The sequence below is a fragment of the Rattus norvegicus genome, chromosome 19, assembly GCF_021556685.1.
Source record: "Rattus norvegicus strain SHRSP/BbbUtx chromosome 19, alternate assembly SHRSP_T2T, whole genome shotgun sequence".
Taxonomy (NCBI): Eukaryota; Metazoa; Chordata; class Mammalia; order Rodentia; family Muridae; genus Rattus; species Rattus norvegicus.
The window spans coordinates 7,742,677-7,766,259 of record NC_141552.1 but is presented as its reverse complement, the minus strand read 5'-3'; the positions used below and the strand labels follow the sequence as shown (position 1 = coordinate 7,766,259).

At 39.5% G+C, this 23,583-nt stretch overlaps 1 long non-coding RNA gene across 5 annotated transcripts in view; it reads right to left on the bottom strand.

The window, feature by feature from the left end:
• The window catches only part of LOC102548009 (uncharacterized), a 68,405-nt gene that overhangs the window by 27,810 nt on the left and 17,012 nt on the right, over positions 1 to 23,583 (bottom strand). For 3 of the 5 annotated variants that reach the window (XR_015643520.1, XR_015643523.1, XR_015643521.1), the window contains exons 2-3: positions 8,273 to 8,418; positions 4,801 to 4,898 (exon numbers count right to left, since the gene is read on the bottom strand). This is a non-coding gene — a long non-coding RNA (uncharacterized LOC102548009). Of the gene's footprint in view, positions 1 to 4,155; positions 4,899 to 8,272; positions 8,419 to 23,583 lie in introns of those variants that run through there. The other 2 variants (XR_015643522.1, XR_015643519.1) reach the window with 1 other exon arrangement.

Below are 23,583 nucleotides of genomic sequence, written 5' to 3'. Positions count from 1 at the left end.
CTCAACTAAATTATGTCATGGGTTGTTGGGGTCTTGACATGAAACATGTAGAATATAGAAATATTACTTTTTGTATTGAGGTTTGTAGATTGATGCAGGTGAGGGCTGGCACAAGTTAAGTCAAGGCCAATGATTGAACAGTAGAAATATAAAACGGGACAAAGCTTTGGTAAGGTGGGGAGAGACGGGGAAGGACAACGAGAATCAAGATGGAGAAAGAGAAGGTTGACCCAGATCCTGGTGGTCTTGAATTGTCAAGGTAGTTGGGATGGATTTCTGTAGGCAAATTTATCTTATCTAGGTGGGCAGTTTACATCCTTATCAGTTGGTTGTGAGTTCACTGTGAGGATGTATTGTGGATTGAGAATTTAATGTGTACATCTGATTGATACATTACAGTTTATTGAGTCATGATTTCACTGGGCTGTTGGGAATGTGAGCAGAGTCCGTGGCAGGGAGCCGTGATAGGACAGCCCACGCTGGACTTCTCAAGTCCTGATTTTACCAGAGTTGAAACCAGAGGGTTCATGGCTAGCAGAGAGTCGCCAGGAGAGATACTAATTAGAAATAAACTATGGTTAGTTCGATTTGGCCCCACGAGTGCCAGAACTAACATTAGAGAGCAGTGCGGCAAGATGCCACGCTGGAACTGCCCATGGACCGCCTGGGTCAGAGAGCACTTGGGGGCAGCGTGTAAAGATACCCCGCAATCCCATTTGGCCCCACGAGTGCCAGAACTAACACTAGAAAGCAGCATGGCAAGAACGGCTTGCGGACCACCCATGTCAGAGAGAGCCAGGGAGAGAAGCACAGAACGGTTACCCGAGGGAACCCGTCATGCCAATTTTTTACCACAACAGAGGTCATGCAAAATAAAGTAAAAAACATGTTGCCAATTTTCTACACTGATAATAAACAAAAAACATTTAGAATAACAATAATGTCTATAACAAGTATAATATAAAGTAAAAATAAGTTTACCTGAGTAAACAAATAACTGTTAAATCTTTAGAATATACTGGTAATAAACAACTGGCATGTTCTTGCCTAGAAAAAACTATTGCTTTTGTCCTCAGCATACAAGTAACATTATATAGACTGAGCAGGTTGTATTCATTTATTTAAGAATGTGTGTGTGTGTGTGTGTGTGTGTGTGTGTGTGTGTGTATTACATGGATGCACATATTACATATCCATTATATAACATACATTTATACATATGGAAAAACAACTGAAAAAGAGGTCTTGAATTTTAATGGGAGAGCAAGGAGGGTAATATGTAGGTTGATGTCTATATGTAGGTGAGGGCTGGCGCAATCTAAGGCAAGGCCTGTAAAAAGTAAGGAGGTAAGTAAGTTTTTGTAAGGCCGGGGAGAAGAGGAAAATAAAGTAAGGACCAAGATAGAGGCAGAGGAGGATGACCCAGATCCATGTGACCTTAAGTGGCCACAGGTACTTGTGAATATTTCTCTGTTTTTAAGGTTTACATATTTATTATATATAAGTACAGTGTAGCTGTCTTCAGACACACCAGAAGAGGGCATCAGATCTCATTACAGATGCTTATGAGCCACCATACGGTTACTGAGATTTGCACTCAAGACATCTGGAAGAGCAGCCAGTGCTCTTAACCACTGACATCTCTCAAGCCCTGAATATTTCTTAAGGGATGGATTTCTAGAGGTCAATTTATCTTATCTAGGTGGGCGATTTATATCATCAATTGGTTGTGAGTTTATTGTGTGGCCTTATTATGGATTGAGAATGTAACATATAAATCTGATTGCTAAATTATAAGCTCTAGAGTCTTGATTTTAACGAGATGTTGGGAGTTTATATTATAACTACCAGGGGGCAGTTGCTGGGAGTGTGGGCAATAGGGAGCCATGATAGGCCAGCCCCTGCTGGACCACTGGGGTTCTGATTATACCGGGTAGCTGGAACCAGAGAGTTCCTGGCTGGCAGAGAGACAGCTGGAAGAGGGCGGCTAGCAATGAAGGCGGAGAGGTAACATGCCATGGTGCCACACTAGAGACAGCCACTGCTGAGATGAAGATACCCCGCAGATGCCAGGTGGCCCTGCGGTGCTGGAACTAACACGGGATAAAAGATTCTACATTTAATAATTACCTCGACGGGAATATGGGAGGCTATAGGGGGATATAAGGGAAGAGGAAGATGTAATTATAATCTCAAGGAATAAAAGAAATATTTTTTAGAAGAATATGGTACTAAATTGGGATTTTCAAAAACAAACACTGGCCTCATAGGTAAAATTAGAGTTTCTGATTTTTTTTCTCATTCCTACACACTGTATGGTTGCCAAGCCTGTTTGGCCACTGTCCCCTCCTCAGGCTCCCAATGATGTCGTTGAATTTCTTCGAATTTCATATCCACCTAGAGGTAACTTTGATATAGTGGTCCAGTAACCAATACCATGGAGATTAATCAGGCATATATACTTAGAAGTATCTCTCATATTGTTTTCTGCTATTTATAAATAAATTTTAAAGAGAAAGGCTAGAAAAGGCAAGTTAACTACTCATATCAAAGACAGAAGCAGACAGACGTCAATTTAAATCATGCAGGTTAAGTAGCAAACATAGGCTGGCAAACTATGTGATATAAGTCAATTTACAATATTTTCTTCCTCTCTACCAAATAATATACTATCTAGAGTAGCTGAAACATCATTTGCTAAATAAATATGTCCATTCTTCTCCTGGTAGATGGGTGATACATTGCCTAGAGTTAGCCACATGCCAGCTTCAAAACCTTTTTATTGTATAGTATTTTTTAATATTTCCAAAGGAGACAGAACATCTTTCCAAACGCCTGCTCACAGTGGTATGTTTCTAGAAACCTAAATTATGCTTATACCACCCATAGAAATGGAAGGAGTAATACAAGATATAGTATTTAAAACATTTGTTCACAGAAGAGTTCTAAGAAGCCAAATTCTATGTTCTCCCTTTTGGCTTTAGTCAGAAACTAAGTATAAAACATGACACACAAAAAGTTCAATACTCGATTCCGTTCTTTCTTATTTTGTTTTGTTGTTGTTTTAAGTTTCTTTTACAAAAAATAAAGGAATCATTTCTAGAAAGTGTCCTTTTCTACATTTCAGTAGTGCCGTGAAATACTTCGTTCAGAACAGCTGTTTGTCTATCAATAAAAGCATAATTGAGCAAAATTCTTAACATTTTAAACTTGCCCCCTATTAGTCACAAGTGTTATATTTCAATAACCTACAGTTTAAAAACTCTCGAAGGCATATTTATGTTCCAAGAATATTAAGCCACCTTTATTTAGAAAGCTAAGTAAGGAAATAAAGGAGAAAATAAGGTGATTTGGTAATGTTCCTGAAAACACTTTCAAATAAGCAATAATCATCTGAATGATGGGATTGAGTGCAAACCTCAATTAAAAACGGTGTGCTCTGTTTGATTTGCTAAAACAATACGAACAGTCATCCTTCAAGCATGCTAAAAAAAGAAAGGTCACTGGTCTTGGCAAGAGTCTTGTTGGCTGCTTCTTTTTAATTGTTGTGTTTTTCCTCATTAAAACACATTATATATAATTGGGGTTTTGGGTTAAGTCACAAGTAGATTATTTTCTTACCTGCTACCTCTTAAATGTCCTCAATAAATCTATCTTTAAAAACCACACTTTTTTTTTTAGTTTATTTCACTGAGGATTCCTTTGGAGCTTGAAGTGAGAATCCTGAGACAAGTTGGGACATGAACAGAGACAGAACCTGTACTGGCCACAGGTCAGCATTCTACTCTGTCAGAAGAGTAGCCACAGATTAAATAAGAAAGAAAAAAAAAACCATCACAACCAAAACAACCCCAGAATATTATCCCTTTCTAACTGGAAAGTTATCTTCCCTTTTCCAACTCCCCTCCCTCCCTTTTTAGCTTAGGGTATTAATTTCCTATTGTTCTACTTGAATTCTTATCTAAGAAGTACCTCAGATATAAGGGAGCATCTTGGCAGTATAGTGAGTACATGAAACATGTTGGGGGTTGGAGTAGGGGACATTAGATGCTCCATTTTTAACCTTTGTGAATTTGGAGCAGCCTGTTTCTGTGTCTCACTTTCCCGGTCTTGTGGCCCAGGTCCATTAAAGTGTGCTGCGTTTCACGAGACATGTTTGAGCTTATTTTAGAAACTTTAATGAATTTTTCAAGGCAGACATTGTTTTGGAAATGACTAGAAGACAATGCAGAGTCTGTTGTTACCTGATTTTGTTTACACCAAAAAGGAAGATGTGTGAACTGAGGACACACAGGTGTGGTTTTGAGACCACAGAGTCCTCCACAAAAACTTAGTTCAATCTTGGTTAGAAAGTTTAAAGTAGTGTTCATTCAAAGAAGATTTGAGTGAATAGTTTGGGTTAGAATCTAGATATAGACACTAAACCCAGACACTATTGTGGTTGCCAAGAAGTGCTTGCTGACAGGAGCCTGATAGAGCTGTTTCCTGAGAGGCTCTGCCAGAGCCTGACAAATACAGCGGTGGATGCTCCCGGGCAACCATTGGACTGAGCATGGGGTCCCCAATGGAGGAGTTAGAGAAAGGACCGAAGGAGCTGAAGGGGTTTGCATCCCCTAGGAAGAACATCAGTATCAACCAACCAGAACGCCCAGAGCTCCCAGGGACTAAACCACCAACCAAAGAGTACACACAGAGGGACCCACGGCTCAGCCGCATATGTAGCAGAGAATGACCTTGTAGGACACCAAAGGTAAATGAATGCAAGAAGCCTGAAGCCAAGTCAGGATCTCAGATGCTTGCCTCTGTGGTTTCCGTATCTTCTGACCCACATGAGAGTGTGTGAGCAATTCTCATTGCCGTCCCTCGGAATTTATTCCATAGTTAGTGCTCGACGTCCTCTGTAAATGACAAGAACTGTTACTAACTATTGCCGTTGTAATTTCTATTATCTGCTTCACTCCGGTACCTAGATTGTTTAAAAAAAATGAAGGAAGAGGGAGAGGTATGGTCATTTTATTTGATGTTGACAATTAGTATGGGGCAACCCCTAATCTACTTCTCTATTTGCTGGCTTGGCTCCCTCCCCAGCGGTGTTACCCAGATATTTGCTGTTTGTTCTGGCCATGAGTTCATGGTCCATCTCTCCTCATGGTGCCTTCTTCTCTCTCCTCCTTGTTCTCCTCTCTTATTGATGCTCTTCACCCCCAACAAATTAATCAAAACCCACATATCTCTAATCCCCCAGTAATGGCTGAAGCCATTTTAATTTAACCAATAGTTTTAAATTAAGGAGCGAGGTTTGCACAACAAAAGCTGGTAAATATGAGAATTCACGCCTATGCCTAGGCCTGCAGGTACTAAAGTTAGCACCACAATACATAACGACAACCACACCTCGACTGAAGAAGGAGGAGGAGCAGAAGGAGAGGGGGAAGAAGGGGAGGAGGAGCAAAGGGAGGAGGGAGAAGAAGGAGGAGGAGGAGCACAAGGAGGAGGGGGAAAGAAGGGGAGGAGGAACACAAGGAGGAGGGGGAAGAAGGGGAGGAGGAGCACTAGGAGGAGGGGGAAGAAGGAGGAGGAGGATCACAAGGAGGAGGGGGAAGAAGGAGGAGGAGGAGCACAAGGAGGAGGGGGAAGAAGGAGGAGGAGGAGCACAAGGAGGAGGGGGAGGAAGGGGAGGAGGAGCACAAGGAGGAGGGGGAAGAAGGGGAGGAGGAGCACAAGGAGGAGGGGGAAGAAGGGGAGGAGGAGCACAAGGAGGAGGGAGAAGGAGGAGGAGCACAAGGAGGAGGGGGAAGAAGGGGAGGAGGAGCACAAGGAGGAGGGGGAAGAAGGAGGAGGAGGAGCATGGGGCGGAGGAAAAAGAGAAGACACCAGATACCAGGTGTGGGTTTCCCGAGAGTAATAATCAGTGTAGATAAGGATGGAGAGAATTATGGGCATTTATGAGACTGAATTTGGCCTTTGCTAAGGAATTCTTTTTTTTAAAATCCTGACCGTCTATGACTCAGTGACACGAAATGTTTACCCTTCTGCTTCTCAAAGGTTTTGCTTGCTTATTTCTTTTCCTTCCACGATTGCCAATAACTTCCAAAGGAGTTCACGTAAAACAGTTAAAATTACTTGCTCTCTTTGCTTTCTGGTGTTAAGCATCATAATTATTTTCATTGTGAATTTCATATTTCACATTTCAAAAGTCTTTAGTTTCAGCCTTTGTACGGATAATGTATTCTGTATAAAATGCCATAGTTTGAACTGTGTCCACTAGACTTTCACCACTGACACAAAATATCAGAAATAATCAACTAGAAAAGAAAGTCAGGAAATATGGTTTCAGAGGGTTGAGTCCACATCCAGTTTGTCTATTGGTTTCTGGCCTGTAAATGTCAGCATACCACAGTTGGTGCCTTTTACCTCATAGCTGAAAGGAATGAGAGTCAGTTACAGAAAGAGAGAGGTGGTCTGAGACCTTGATGGCCAGCTTGACTTAACTTCTCCGAGTGGGACCTCCATCATAAGAGGCAGACTGCTACCTCCTACAGACATAATCTAGAGCCAAGCCTTCAATGCATGGTCTTTGGGAGCAGTTGCAGATCTAAACAACTGCATAAATGTATACAATAGTTCATTTAATCACAACTCTACAGACAGACATTTGTGAAGTTTGTTTATATTTAATGCTAGCAAAGTATTGGAATAATTGTGCAGTTCTTATCTATATACAGATACTGCTACCTAAACACATATACTTACAAAGCATTATTTTCCATACAGTTTTCCAAAATTACCTCCCACCTATGTTAAATCAAGCAATTCTGCCCTCCATGTTCAGCTGTGCTTCTATTGTTTTTTTTTTTTAAACAGGTCCTGATCCATATCAACAGGATTTCAAGCAGTGGTTTTCATCCTGTTGGTTGGAGTCCTTTGCAGGGGTGTGTATATCAAATAGTCCTTTACTTAAGGCCACCAAGAAACACACATTTACCTTGTGATTCACATCAGTAGGAGATTACAGTCATGAAGTAGCAGTGAAAATAACTTTGTGGTTAGGGGTCACCCCACATCATGAGGAACGGCATTAAAGGGTTGCAACATTAGAAAGCTTGAGAAATGCTGATTTAAAGAACTACATTAGGCTGACTAGAAATCAGGAGACAGTTGTACACCGGAACATGTGACATCGGTCTAGTCTTCACTTAGACTTCTTTGAAAGATCTCTTCTTGTCCTTGACCCTGTCAGCTATTCCTGCATTCAAGCTTTCAGTCCTTTCAGTTTCTTTGTAAAATGGTAGATGTCACCTTAGACGAAGAGGTGCTGTGCTCCTTACGTGAAGAGCTACAGGTAACCTGCAATGATGAGAGTAGAAAGAACACACCCTCTGGCTGTCCAAGGCCAACGGGTCAGCACTGAAAAGATGCATACAAAGGGAGCAGGTGGGATGAGAAATATATGCATATATAATGTGCATACATAATACTTATATAGGCACATACCAATAACTGACAAAAAGAAGAGGCCATAGATTTGACAGAGAGCAAGGAGAGATATATTGGAGAGTTTGGAGAGAGAAGGGGGAAGGGAGAAATGACTTAATTATAATCTCGAATTTAAAAGCAATATTAAAAATATACGGAAGCAATAGGTAAAGGTTCCCAGAACTCAAAGAACCCAGGGCACATCTGCACTACACAACCCAAGCAGAAACTTGTTCTTCAAGGAATTCAAAATTATTTTCATTTAAAATAAAACATGTATATTTCTAAAACTCTTTATGGGGAGAAGACAATAGTCCAAGAACCAGAGAGAGGAGTAACGTCCTTGAAACTTCCAGGGGAAATGAAACATGAGAGAACCAAGAATAGATCCTTCCTGTCTGGTGACGACTGCTGGAATCTTCTCTTAGAAAGAAAACAAATGACCCATATGTTAGGGGGCTTTGCTGTGGTTTTGCTTCGTTGTCTGTTTGTTCTAAATATGAGCTCAATACAGTGTCACATGGAACGAGGATCTCTGTCATATTTACGGACACGTTCCTTTTATTCACAGGATACCATCCGAGATTCTCCCACGTCAGAAGTAAGCAGAGCGATGGCCTCTTGTTACCACCCAGAGCATCAACACCTGGAGATTTTAAGGACGTTATTAACAATAACCATTTGTTTAAAATGCCTTTTCCTTTAAATATAGAGCTTGCTCTCCAGGATGGCAGTTTCCAATCTGAAGGGCAGAATGAACAGGGATGTGATTGCTAGCAGGGGTGATTATACTTACTGTCTTTGAAAGGGTTTCCTTGGCCCAGTGTGTCAGCTCTACTCGAGACTAAGCGAGGCAGGATGAAAAGCCTCAGATGGAGGGGAATTTAACAGTCCCATGGAAATGACTTGCTCCTCAGATGCCCAGTTCTTTCAAAAGCAGTGCTAGGATTAAGGAAAAAGGATTTTCTTACAGTAACTTTATCTCCAAATGAAAAGATTGTTTTCTCCGTGTTGGATCGAATGAGCATCCATGACCCATCACATACCTCTGAGTAGAAGCTGCCTCCGTGGTTCTGCCTATTTCTTTTTCCTCCTACCTTTCCTCTGCTTCTGAGTCCAAAAGTGACATTAGCACTCTTTATACTAGAGATGAAATTAACTACTTAGCCAGATCCCTAAAGTGGAGGACATAACACTCAGAAGCAAGCATTTCATTTGCCAAAATGCACGTTATCTAATGCAATAAATGATGATAGTGTGTCTTTAGGCCCTGGTTGTTCTGTCATTTCGGGAAATAATAAAGACTTTTCATTTTCTCCCTTAGATCATAAGTGCTGTGTTATTAGTGCCGTCTCAGCGTTAAACCAGGTTGCAAGCTGCTTATTCTTCAAAATGAAGCTTTATTTTTTCAGTTTAATTGCTTTCTCAGGAGCATTATTAACTTCCAGAAGGGGTTGGAAAAAAATGAAAGCAGCTGAATCTGTGGCTCTGTATATCTGACGCTAAGAAGTACCATTTCAAACCCAATGCAACAGTCCTGCCACAATTATCAAGGATATTACTTACGAATATCCATTGCATGGTAATTATAAGAGAATGATCTTTTAAATACCAGGTGTAAGAACCATCTGCATTTTTTTTCTTTCAATGTGTCAAGTAAAGAATTATCCTGTTATCCCGAGGGACCAAATAATGCCCAAACTCCCTGGACTTTTTGCAAAATAAATCTTTAATCCATTTTGCACGTGAATCAATCATCAAATTGTAGTTCCCCCCTCCTTAATGGTTCTCAATCTCCTCATCTTATTTTTACAGACCTATGCTTGGTGTCAGAACACAGACATCTGCTACACCATCGTCTCCTCCCAAATGGCTTCCCCATCTGCCAAACCGAGGGATAGACTGAGTTCTCTAAAGCAGAATCTGTAGTGTGTGTGTGTGTGTGTGTGTGTGTGTGTGTGTGTGTGTGTGTGTGTTGGTTTTACTCGAAAGGCTTATAGTCAATAAAAGCTGAATAGTCCAACAGTAGACTTTTGTACACTGTGGACACTAAGAACTCAGAAGTTGATCAACCCACAAAGCCAGGTTCCTTGTAAGTCCCAGCGTGGTGTCAAGGACCTAGAGCCTTCCTGGAGAGTCTGTGCCCTTCAACTTCCTGTGGGAACTTCAAGAAGCTGGAGACTAATGTCAGAAAAATATGCTGCAGGAGCAGCAGCAGCAACAACAACAACAATAACAACAACAACAGTGTCTGTTCACTCACCAACAAGAAACAAAGGCAATCCAGCAAGCAGCGCTGATTTTCACTCATACCCCTGTATGTCTTGGCCAACACCAGAAGCTTCTACACACTTTAGGGAAGGATCTTTTCATTTCAGCTATTCCTCATTGATACTACCCTCACTGACACATCCAGAGGGATAACACATAGTTGATTCCAGTCCAAGAAACTTGACAACCAAGATTAACTACCACGCAGGATGATCACTAAGTCAGCTGTATACTATCCCCCAGGGATGGTTTCAACATCTATATAGATGCACATCATCGATCAAGGTGAAACAAAAACAACAGTGCTCAGAACTCTGCGTGCTGGCGTGATTAGCCATTTCTGCCTCTGCTGCTCCTAAGAGAATGATTGACTGCTCTCTGACATGTCTCTTTTGCTCCATTTTTGTCCAACCAAGTTTGTAAATGTCACAAATCTCTTAACCACCACTGTGAAGAAATCAGGATCAATTTAAAAGAGCAGATGCTCTGTGATTCCTCCAATCATATACGTGCACTTAGGGAAAGTGGAGGCATGTGGGGACCACGTGCTTCCATATTTGGGTGAAATATGAGGTAATTCTATGCACTCATCTTTCTAGCAAGTAGCTTGCTGTTCCTACTGATGAGATGGAATGAATGTTGGGAATACAGTGTGGATCTCATGTGGGTAAGTTGGACACTCAAAAAGGAGCAGGACCTAAAATAGACTCGTTACAGAATCATTTATTCAGACGTATCTCAGGAGTCACTGGCTAGAATTCATTCTTTGCTGATGGAAGTAACATATTCAGGAATATCGTATAATCAATAAAGTAACATATTCAGGAATATCGTATGATCAATAAGGTAATATATTCAGGAATATCGTATGATCAATAAAGTAAAATATTCAAGAATATCATATGATCAATAAGGTAACATATTCAGGGATATCGTATGATCAATAAAGTAACATTTTCAGGTATATCGTATGATCAATAAGGTAACATATTCAGGGATATCGTATGATCAATAAAGTAACATATTCAGGGATATTGTATGATCAATAAAGTAACATATTCAGGAATATCATATGATCAATAAGGTAACATATTCAGGAATATCGTGTGATCAATAAAGTAACATTTTCAGGTATATCGTATGATCAATAAGGTAACATATTCAGGAATATCGTATGATCAATAAAGTAACATATTCAGGAATATCGTATGATCAATAAAGTAAAATATTCAGGGATATCGTATGATCAATAAAGTAACATATTCAGGAATATTGTATGATCAATAAAGTAACATATTCAGGAATATCGTATGATCAATAAAGTAACATATTCAGGAATATCGTATGATCAATAAAGTAACATATTCAGGAATATCGTATGATCAATAAGGTAACATATTCAGGAATATTGTATGATCAATAAAGTAACATATTCAGGAATATCGTATGATCAATAAAGTAACATATTCAGGAATATCGTATGATCAATAGGTAACATATTCAGGAATATCGTATGATCAATAAGGTAAGATATTCAGGAATATTGTATGATCAATAAAGTAACATATTCAGGAATATCGTATGATCAATAAAGTAACATATTCAGGAATATCGTATGATCAATAAGGTAACATATTCAGGAATATTGTATGATCAATAAAGTAACATATTCAGGAATATCGTATGATCAATAAAGTAACATTTTCAGGAATATCGTATGATCAATAAGGTAACATATTCAGGAATATTGTATGATCAATAAAGTAACATATTCAGGAATATCGTATGATCAATAAAGTAACACATTCAGGAATATCGTATGATCAATAGGTAACATATTCAGGAATATCGTATGATCAATAAGGTAAGATATTCAGGAATATCGTATGATCAATAAAGTAATATATTCAGGAATATCGTATGATCAATAAAGTAACATATTCAGGAATATTGTATGATCAATAAAGTAGCAACGGAAAGTTGTTGCCTGCTTCTGTTTATCTTGTTCCCTCCTCTCACAATCCCCTACCCCTACCCCCTCTCTCTCCTTCTTTCCCTCTCTCCATCTTGTAGGTCTCAGCATGTAATTTGCACATCTCACATTTTGTACAGCTTCTATAGGATAAGTCATATGGCCTTTCAAATAGCATCTCATTTCATTTTAAGGAACTCACTCTAAGAAAAAAGTCGAGGAGCCTTGGGTACCCTGCATTTTGTTGCTCCTAATGTTGCTGCTGCTGTTGCTGCTGCTGATGTTGTGGTTGCTGCTGGTGGTGGTATTGTTACTGATGTTACTAGGGGTGTTTTGTTTTGTTTTAAGTTTTTGGTGGAGTGGATGTGTAAAGCTGGCACTGAGCTTAGTTTATAGCTAAAGATACCCTGAACTTCTACCCTTCGTACCTCTAGCTTCTACGTTCTGGATCACAGCTATGTATGTGTCACCATACACAGTGGCTATGTTAGCGCTCTACCAACTGAGCGTCATCTCCAACTTTAGTGAAATTCACAATGCAAAGAAAATCATGCAAAAGCCACCGCCCTGAAAACGCAGTATTGTCAATGTTAAAATATACATCTGAGTTTGCAACACGGGGACGAGACTGACAGAGAGTCTTGCGTTTTGTGATATCCCTTTCTTCGGGAAGTTCTTTCAATACGTGTAAAGATGAGTGAGAGAAATAAGACTGAGAGTGGGAGTGGCCACTTTTACCTCCAGATCATTTGCTTCTGCTTCTTTACAGGAATTACACTTAATAAAACATATTTCCAAGTATTACTGAAAGTCAAGTTTTCCCTGTAACTTTGAGCTAGACAGCAAAAGACAACAAAAGTCTTTAGCATATTTTAAGTAACAATCACCATGTAGTAATCACAGGGAGGAAGAGATGTTTAACAGTCAAATGATCTGCTGAGGCGTTTCTAGCTATTATTGCCCCCAGGGTGGACCTGCTTCTTAGTACCTTAGGCTGTTCTTTCCATATTAAAATCCATTAGCCATGTAAAAATGACAGCTTAGAATGGGGGTGTTTCATGGGCACTGGAAAAAATTTCCTGAACAAAACACCAATGGCTTATGCTCTAAGATCAAGAATCGACAAATGGGATCTCATAAAACTGCAAAGCTTCTGTAAGGCAAAGGACACTGTGGTTAGGACAAAACGGCAACCAACAGATTGGAAAAAGATCTTTACCAATCCTACAACAGATAGAGGCCTTATATCCAAAATATACAAAGAACTCAAGAAGTTAGACCGCAGGGAAACAAATAACCCTATTAAAAAATGGGGTTCAGAGCTAAACAAAGAATTCACAGCTGAGGAATGCCGAATGGCTGAGAAACACCTAAAGAAATGTTCAACATCTTTAGTCATAAGGGAAATGCAAATCAAAACAACCCTGAGATTTCACCTCACACCAGTGAGAATGGCTAAGATCAAAAACTCAGGTAACAGGAGATGCTGGCGAGGATGCGGAGAAAGAGGAACACTCCTCCATTGTTGGTGGGATTGCAGACTGGTAAAACCATTCTGGAAATCAGTCTGGAGGTTCCTCAGAAAATTGGACATTGAACTGCCTGAGGATCCAGCTATACCTCTCTTGGGCATATACCCAAAAGATGCCTCAACATATAAAAGAGACACGTGCTCCACTATGTTCATCGCAGCCTTATTTATAATAGCCAGAAACTGGAAAGAACCCAGATGCCCTTCAACAGAGGAATGGATACAGAAAATGTGGTACATCTACACAATGGAATATTACTCAGCTATCAAAAACAACGAGTTTATGAAATTCGTAGACAAATGGTTGGAACTGGAAACTATCATCCTGAGTGAGGTAACCCAATCACAGAAAGACATACATGGTATGCACTCATTGATAAGTGGCTATTAGCCCAAATGCTTGAATTACCCTAGATCCCTAGAACAAACGAAACTCAAGACGGATGATCAAAATGTGAATGCTTCACTCCTTCTTTAAATGAGGAAAAAGAATACCCTTGGCAGGGAAGGGAGAGGCAAAGATTAAAACAGAGACTGAAGGAACACCCATTCAGAGCCTGCCCCACATGTGGCCCATACATATACAGCCACCCAATTAGACAAGATGGATGAAGCAAAGAAGTGCAGGCTGACAGGAGCCGGATGTAGATCGCTCCTGAGAGACACAGCCAGAATACAGCAAATACAGAGGCGAATGCCAGCAGCAAACCACTGAACTGAGAATAGGTCCCCCGTTGAAGAAATCAGAGAAAGAACTGGAAGAGCTTGAAGGGGCTCGAGACCCCAAAAGTACAACAATGTCAAGCAACCAGAGCTTCCAGGGACTAAGCCACTACCTAAAGACTATACATGGACTGACCCTGGACTCTGACCTCATAGGTAGCAATGAATATCCTAGTAAGAGCACCAGTGGAAGGGGAAGCCCTGGGTCCTGCTAAGACTGAACCCCCAGTGAACTAGACTGTTGGGGGGAGGGCAGCAATGGGGGGAGGTTTGGGAGGGGAACACCCATAAGGAAGGGGAGGGGGGAGGGGGATGTTTGCCCGGAAACCGGGAAAGGGAATAACACTTGAAATGTATATAAGAAACACTCAAGTTAATAAAATAAATAAATAAATAAAAGTTACTTGGGAAAAAAAAGAATGGGGGTGTTTAAATTAGAAAGAAAGCAAACAGTAAGGTTCTGTTCTAGGAACCTGGAAGAACTAAAAGGATTTCTCCCTGCAAGCTTTCTTTTACAAATTCCAGCCTTAATTGTGACCACATAGAAACATGGAGAGGTGATGTCCACATGAAATGCGCTCCACAACGGAAGTCATTGGTGCTCAGAAGTGTAAAACAGGAAGAGTTAACTAACATGACCTACTGACCTACATGTGAATTAAAGAAAACTATTAAACTCTTTAAAAAAAAAACAGCAAAGGAGAATATAAAACACCTTGCTTGAGATAATGAGATTTACAGATTTTATATATTGCACCAAAGCATTTTGGTGTTCTGAATATGCTTGGCCCAGGGAGTTACACTAATAGGATATATAGCCTTGTTAGAGTAGGTATGACCATATCGGAGGAAATATGTCATTGTGGGGTTGGACTTTGAGACCCCACCGCTAGCTGCATGGAAGTCAGTCTTCTCCTGACTGCCTTTGCATCAAGATATAGAACTCTTGGCTCCTTTTCCACGACCATGTCTGCCTGGACACTGCCATGTTTCCTGCCATAATAATGGACTGAACCTCTGAACCTGTAAGCCAGCCCCAATTAAATGCTGTTCATTACAACAGTTGCCTTGGTCACCATGTCTTTTCTCAGCAATGAAAACCACAGCTAAGACATGTTCTACTAAAACAAAGTGAAACAAAAAGGCCAAATCATAAAAATTTAAGAATCCATTCTCTGTGCAGGAGCGCTGTCAAAAGAATAAGAACTACCATAGACAAACATTTGCAAAACAGTTATTTTCAGATAAGGGTATGGTATACCTACTCTACAATGAATGCTTTATTATATAAATGATAATTAACCTCATGACACAATGTTCTATATCATCACCCACTATTGAGTTGGATATAAATGATAAGGAGTGTCCACTACTTGCTGTTGGGACAGCCACAGTCAAAACTATGACACAAGCAGATGCAGATAAGGATAGCAGCAAGAGAAACGTGGGAGACAGTCTCAAAAAACCAAACAGACTTTGTGTGATTAAGACCCTACAGGCCTTTGCAGCATTTACCCAAACAAGTTAAAATTATGTCCCCAGAAAGAAAAAAAAATCTGCGTGAGAATGTTTACAGAAACATTATTTGTAATTGCCAAACACGGAAGCAAGCTCCATGTCCTACAGTACATGAATATATACACTTGGATATTCAAATGATGGGATATTATTCACTTTACCAATGAGAAATGATTCATCCAAGAATAGTTAGTCTAGAACATTAATTGCTTATAATAAAGTAAAAGAAAAATTATAAAAATTCTTCAACTCTGATCACTGGTTTGTTCCTTCTGGCTTGGTCAGCTTGCTTTCTTCTTTTCTGTAGCCTAGGAGCTCCTGCCCAGAAGTACAGCATTCATAGTGGGCTGCACTCTCCTGCATTAATCATACTAATTAAAATACCCCACAGACATATCCACAGAGTTATTTGATAGGGGCAATCCTCCAGTGAGGAGCCTTCTTTCTAGATGACCTTAGTTTGTGTCAAGTTGAACAAAAAATTATGTCATATCGGTTAGCTTTATTGAAATGTACAGAGCATACAACTCCAGAAGGGAACAGTGGAGGAAACCATCGACTTTGGGTGGTAAGAATCTTCCAGTCAGAGTAGGTTCACTGACTTCTAAGCAAACCATTCTGATACGTAATGCTAGCAGCAGGAGAGTTATACAAGGTAGGAAAGAAATATGTAGAAGCTATGAAAACTATCTGAACACTCTTCCCTTTTTTTTGTTGCTTTTTAAAAAAGTAGACTGTAGAGAGCTGAAACCAACTTCAGGCAGTAACTTTCCAAGTTCTGGCCTGTGGATAAAGAATTAAAAGGGGGTGCTTTTGAGAACGGCAAGAAGACTTTTGTTCAGAAGCCTGCCAGTTGGGACTCTGTGGGAAACGGAAGCAAACATAAGACTGGACCAAATTTCCGTGGTCTTTTTGGGTGAATGACAGGTCAGGATGCTGTATTCACCTATGCGGATGCCAACACGAACAAAGGCATCACCTGGGAGAGGATACACTGGGATTATTTGCAGAATCCCAAAAAAGATGTCCCTGGGGCTAAAATGATCTTTGCTGAGATGAAGAAAGGAAGAAAGAGAAGACCTCATAGCCTATCTTTTAAAGGGTACTACTGCTACGAATACCCTTTGCCTTATTATGAATCATATGTTTCCTAGATTTTTAAAACTGTGTTTTTAGTTGAAATAGAATTATAATGCCTTCGACCCCTTGCTTTCCTCCTTCCCACCTCTTCCAGCTACCTTCCGCTGATGGCCTCCCATGTCCCTCCCAATGTCAAGATAATAGCCATTTTCCCATGTGATTAGTATTGTTACATACATATATACATTTGGTATGTGCATACATGCTTATAACATGCTTATAACATATATGCCTATATAACCCATGTATGCATATATGCTTCTATATGCGGGTTCAGGCTGACCAGTCTGCATTCGACAATGAATAATGGAGCTCATCCCTAGAAGAGGCTAATTCTTCTCCCAGGAATTATGAGAATCTTACAGTTCGTTGTCTAGCGATGGGAGACAGTAAAATGTACTCTCATTTACACTAGCATGCCTGATGATATTATTCATGCAGCCATTTACAGGAAACACTGTTTCACTGCAGACTTCCTTATGATTTGGTTCTTACAACACGTGTGTCCCTTACAGGCAATGGTCCCTGAGCCACAGATGCAGGAACCGTATGTGATACTAAGGTATCCGTTAGGGCTTGGCTCCCCCCACCTGTTGATCTCTGTATTGTGTCCAGCTACGGTTTTTTGTCATAGTTTCTATCTAGCTATAATGAGAGGCTTTTTTGACAAGTGATTACAGCTACAGCATCTCCAGGAAAGTTGCATCTCGCATGCAAAAGGAGTTCATGGATTATAGGTCTAGAATCACACTTTTGAGGTTTTCACAGATCATGAATGGCTGTCGGCATATTTTGGGTGGTTCCGATTGAAGTCAAGTTGGCATGTAATAAAAAAATGTTTAAATGAATACACTAAGAAAAATCAGGTGTAATAATTGGGTAAAAATGACAGCAAAACAGCACTGATTCTGTAATGGTTTCTCATTGTCCCTTTATCTATTAAAAAAAAAAAAAGAGTAAAGCAAGAAGCAGAATTCAGTAACAACCAGGATGTGTATGTCAGCATAAAAGTTTCTTTGTGTGGTATTTTTGCTATAATTTCCCTGTAATATTCATATGACATCTCATGCATATTATGTATTGATAATATATCTCAGTTTCAGTCTACACTTCATTGTTAAAGGTGTCTTGCAATATGCTACATTTTAAAAATAATTTCTGCAAAGGAGTTTTGCTTGCCTATAGTCAGTGAGTCTATGATAAAGATGAGATTTGAACTCATGAAAACCATACGAAGCACAGCTCACATCCAGATGACACATACGTAATAAAACTTCAGGAAAGAATGCCAAATGAGTTCCGCTCGCTTCCACTCACTGACGCCTCTAGATGGAACAGAGCTGAATACCTAAGTGAACTGAGTACATGCATATGCTTTTTAAAAACTTTAGCCTTTTCCAATTCTGTAAGTGTTAACGTTAATTAAACATATACTTTGAAGGAAAAGGACCTCCCATAGATGGCATATGCTGCAGTTCAGCTATTTTTGAGTATTGTACACAAGTTTTATAATGACTACTTTCTGGAACGTCATATTGTTTCCCAAATTGCTGGTCTGATGCCAACTGGTGTGACTTGGTGCTGTTTGTTTCCTACGCCTAGGGAAAATGTCAGGTTCTTTCTAAATTAAGCAATTCAATTATGCAACTGCCTCCTTCAACCCCATATCGTTTTTCTGTGCTACTATATTGAATGTCATGAGAAAACGAGAAGAGTCACTTAGTCTTAAAGTCTCCGCTAATCTTTGCACTCTTACGCGTCTGGTCACTTGACCTTTCCGAGAATTGTATGCATACTCGTATAACGCATATGCACACACACACACCTACATATAGACACATACACACTGTTCCATGAATACATTGTGTAGCAAAATTTAGGACAAATCTCCATATTCATCATCAAATTATAAAGTGAAGACATTACGTCATGGCATTCAATTCCTACTACAAGCCACCCACAAGTATATCAGGTAATTGAGGAAAATGGACTTTTCTTTCAAAATGAGTGTTCGGTACTCCTGTGTATGCTGTAAGAAAATACAAGAAATGTGGCAGAACACATGACTACCAACCTTAATGTCACATACCCAGATCAAAGTATTTTAACCCAGAAATATTCCTGTCCAAAGGAAAGACGGGCAAAACAACGGAGCAGACGCTAAAGGTAGGGCCATCTGAGGACCACCCCACCATCCATCCTATCTGCAGACACCAACCCCAACACTATTGCCAAGAAGTGTTTGTGGACAGGAACCTGGTGTGAGTATTCCTCAGGAGGTTCTGCAAGCAACAGAGCAATGCAAATGTGGATGCTGGGAATCAAGCATCAGACTGAGGTCAGGTACCCCAGTGGGGGAGCTGGCAGAAGGGCTGCAGGAGAGGAGGGAATTGCAGCCCTATAGGAAGAACAATGTTGGCTGTACTAACCACCCAGTGCTGCCAGGGACTAGACCACCAACCAAGGAGTGTACAGGGAGGATGCATGGCTCCAAATGAATATGTAGCAGAGGATGGTCTTCTCTGACATCAATGGGAGGGGAGGGCCTTGGTCCTATGGAAATTTGATGCCCCAGCAGGACAGGAGACAGTGAATGGGTGGGGGAGCAATCTCATAGAGGTAAAGGGGATGGGGGGAATGGGGGAAGAAGGCAGATGTGGGATGGGCAGGTTGTGGAGAGATAACAGGGAAGTGGGATATCATTTGAGATGTATGAGAATGGAATGCTTAATTAAAATAGAAAGAAAATCAATACACCTGATCTCACTGCCCAGGGGGATGAACCTAGGTCACTTGATAGAAAGTCAAGAGTATGTTCACTGTGACTTGCCCCAAGCCTCTGCTCAGTGCAGAAAATACAGAAAATACATGACTAACAGAACAAGTGTTCAGCTAGGGGAGAACAGGAGCAATAGGGCTAAGGACTGCAGTTGCAAGCTGAGTTTATCGTCCCTCATCCTCAATGACCTGAGCACACAATTTGTATAATATAGATCCTCAGCATTGGAAACATGACCAGTGATAAACTTCACAGTGCCTTCTTCTCTTCCGGAGGGCATACTGTTGGGGGATAGGTAAAGGTATAAAAAAATCTGTGTCTGTCTGAACTACATGGTCTGATTGATGTGTTCACATAGATTCCCCAACTCAATTTCAAGTTTAGAGTCAAATGTTTAACTTTTTCTCTTACTTTATTTATCTATTTCTTATTTTTAAAAATTATTTTTTAATTTTTCATTTATAATTCCACAATTTCTTCCACCCCTTCCACCCATAACTCTCCTTGCTCTTTTAAATTCATAGATTCTTTTTCCTTTATTACATGTATATGTAATGTGTGTGTGTGTGTGTGTGTGTGTGTGTGTGTGTGTATTCGTACATGTAATGTTCTCAGTCTGTATAATGTTACTTGTATGTATGTTTTTAGAGATGACCATTTGGAACTGGAGACCTAATTTGGTGTGTTCTTCCCTGGAAAATTTCTTCTGTTTTAGCATTCCTAGTTGCCTGTAGTTCTTTGTGTAGAGTTGAACCCTTGAGTTCTCTAACCTTTTTACAGGAGTCCTTCATTAACATGTGCTTTCAGATACCTGGACTCTTCCATTAGTGCTGAGAGCTACTAAGTTACTATACAGCTCCCCATGCCCTCAGTTTGCAGTAAATAGGTAGCTTTACTCTTTGAATTGTTTCTTTTGCTATTAGATGCTTCCTACACACGTGTGGACATGCATGTGCACACCCACACACATCTATATATATATAAACATAGAGATAAAGCATTCATATAACCACCAGCTTTCTGCTGCTTATAAAATAAAGAAATTTTGTAGAAAATAGAAAATTTGAATTTGATGTCCTCAATTTTCTGGCAGTTTCATAGTTCTAGGCATTGCATATGTATCTTTGTTCAATATCAATTTCATTTTGGATTCAGAAAAAGAGCGTCATCTAGATTTATTCTTTTGAATTTGCATATCAACATTTCAAAGTACCACTTTTTGAAGTGATTGTTCACACATTTCCTTGGTGATTCTTTTGTTTGTTTGTTTGTTTGTTTGTTCATTTGGACATCAGTTTTCTATATATACATGGATTGATTTCAGGTTTTTCTATCATGTTCTTCCTGTGTCTCTGTGTCTCTGTGTCTGTCTGTTTGTCTCTCTTTCTCTTTCTCTCTCCCCTTGTGTGTCTGTGTCTCTGTGTCTGTCTGTCTGTCCGTCAGTCTGTCTCTCCCTCTCTCTCTCTCTCCCTTTCCCCCCTCCCCCCCCCCGTGTGTGTGTGTGTGTGTGTGTGTGTGTGTGTGTGTGTGTGTGTAAGCAAGTACTGTGTTGTTTCGTCACTACAGTTTTGTCAAATGTTTGACACTGGAATATTATGAGCATCTTGCTTTGCTGTTTGTACTCAGGATGGTTTTTGATTACTCAGTCTTTTGTAACCCAATATAAACTTTATTATTTTTCTAACTCTATGAAGAATGTCATTGGCATTTTGATACAGGTTGCACTGAATCGACAAGTGTGGGTTTTTACACTATTAATTTTAGCCAAGCATCAATATGAATATCTTTTCAGTAGTTTTTATTTTAAATAACGTTAATAACAGGCTGAGGTTTTTCTTTTCATAGGACTGTTATTACAGTGAATGACACTCCTTCTTTGATGTATCTTTTCAGCAAAAACTTCAGTTATATCTGCAGGTTTTGTGTCCATGACCAAATTCATTCCTTGTCTGTAATTGTTCTTTGTTGGAGCCTTTAGTATTTGCTATATATAAAAATCAAGTCATCTGCAAACTGGGACAACCGGACTTCTTCCTTTCTGATTTAGGATCACGGTGTTTCTGTCTCTTACCTGAATGTCTTTGCTAATATTCCTGATGTGTTGAATCATAAAGGGTAGCCTGTGTGCCTTTGACATATACCAGCTTCTTAGAGAAAATTTGTTTTGTTTGTTCATATGTTTGTTTGTTTTGTTTTTACTTTTGCTTTTCATGGGTCTGACCATATATCCATTTTGGAGTAAAAGTAAGTTTCTTTATGCCCAAGTTGGTGAGCACTCTTATCACAAAAGGGAGGTAAAACTTTATGAAATATTTTCTAAGCATTTATTTTAATAATCATTATTGGGTTTGTGGTTCATTGTGATGAAGTGATGTCATATTTAATTAAGCATACCTAGTGAACCCTTGTTTCATTCATGAGATTTGTAAAGTTGACATGGATCAACTTTCAAAATATATAAGAAAATCAACAACAATATAGTAATAACAATTCAATTATAAGAACTATAATCTGAATAGATATTCCTGAAAAGAAGATCTATAATAAAGTGCTTTAAAACTTCTCAGTCTAACTAATTACATTAAGCCAATGCAAATAAAAAAAAAACTGAATCAATTTTGTCAAAAAAGACCAAAACTAGTAAAGACCGATGAGGGTGTGGAGAAGAGATATTCTTGTAAGGCCTCCTGGGAGTGAAAATAATGTAGCCACTGTAGGGAAACAGTGAGTAGCTCAGGCATAGCTGAGCATAGAAGCACCTTGTGAAGTAGCTGTCAAGTGGCAGACCATAGATGAAAAGAAGTTCTAAAAGGCTGAACTCTGCATTTATTGCAGAATTCCTCACACCAGCACTGTGTCCATCAATGATGAGGCAATAAGCACAATTGAGAATTATTTCGCTTCAAAAGATGAAAGTCTTTTGTTTTGTTTTTGCAACAACATGGATGAAACTTGGGGCTGTTAAGTGAAATAAACCAGTTCATAGGAGTACAAATACCATACTTTCTTGGTAATTTGCAGAAACAAATGCTTGTTGCTGTCAAAGAGGAAGAATAGAACCTTGGGAAGTAGAGACAAAGTAGTCCCAGGACAGAGGCTGAGTCTGGCATAGAGCCCAGTGAAAACTCAACATAAAAAGACAGAGTCCTCAAAATACCAGTAAACCAGAACAGTTACCTGAACACGCTATATTTTACATTTAATATTATAAGTAGATATAATGAGATAACATGTGGCTACCATGTTAGTATAGAGGGTGACCCATATGTCAAGAATCAATGTAAAATGATTCATGTGGATTACACTTCATACTACTTAAAATAATCATGTGATAGGCAAATTTGTGCAGAATCACACTAAAGCAGAAGAACTGTTTCATAGAGAAAGTCACTTCATTCTCCCATTCATCTGATTTTTACCAGGCATAGCTTCCTAGAAATACTCACCCTTGATTGTATGCATACATATGTTCACACACACATACTTACACACACACATATACCCACGCACACGTAGTCATGATTCGGCAGGGGACTTTTGACCCTCTGTGGGTTTCTAAAGCTACAGACACTATATTTCATAAAGTGTTGATTTTATACATTTATATAGTATACATTTATGTATCACCTACACACATAGGTTTTAACTCGATGTGTGATGAAACCTGGATCATTAGCTATTGAGCAGCATTAGTTAGGAAAATAGGAAGAAAAATAGTTTCTACCTAATTCAGCCCAAGTGCTGTTTTTCTCCCAAAGACAGTTTTTTTATTTTAGTTTAATAGTTAGCTGAAGCCATAGATGCAAAGCATACAGGCACCCACATCTGAATGTGTGCCCAAAAGAAAATGGTTATCACGTCTCATATCAAACACACATTTTTCTATTTCAGCATGGGATTTAGTGGAACTCTAAACACAGCTCTTTTTCGTTCCTGGAGAGTTTGCTTTGTATAGTCTCTTGCTTTCTTTGTAGTTCTCTGATAAAGACGTCTGGACTTAGAGAAGGAATACAACGGCCACCACACACTGCTTTGTTCTTATTGTTATTGTCGCTAATAACACCATACCGCCATCTGAATAAGTTATAAAATAAGGAGGTTTCGTTTGTCTCGTGTCTATAGTCTAAAAGCAAAAGCCATCTAGGATGGCAGGCTTCTCGAGAGCAGAGCCTC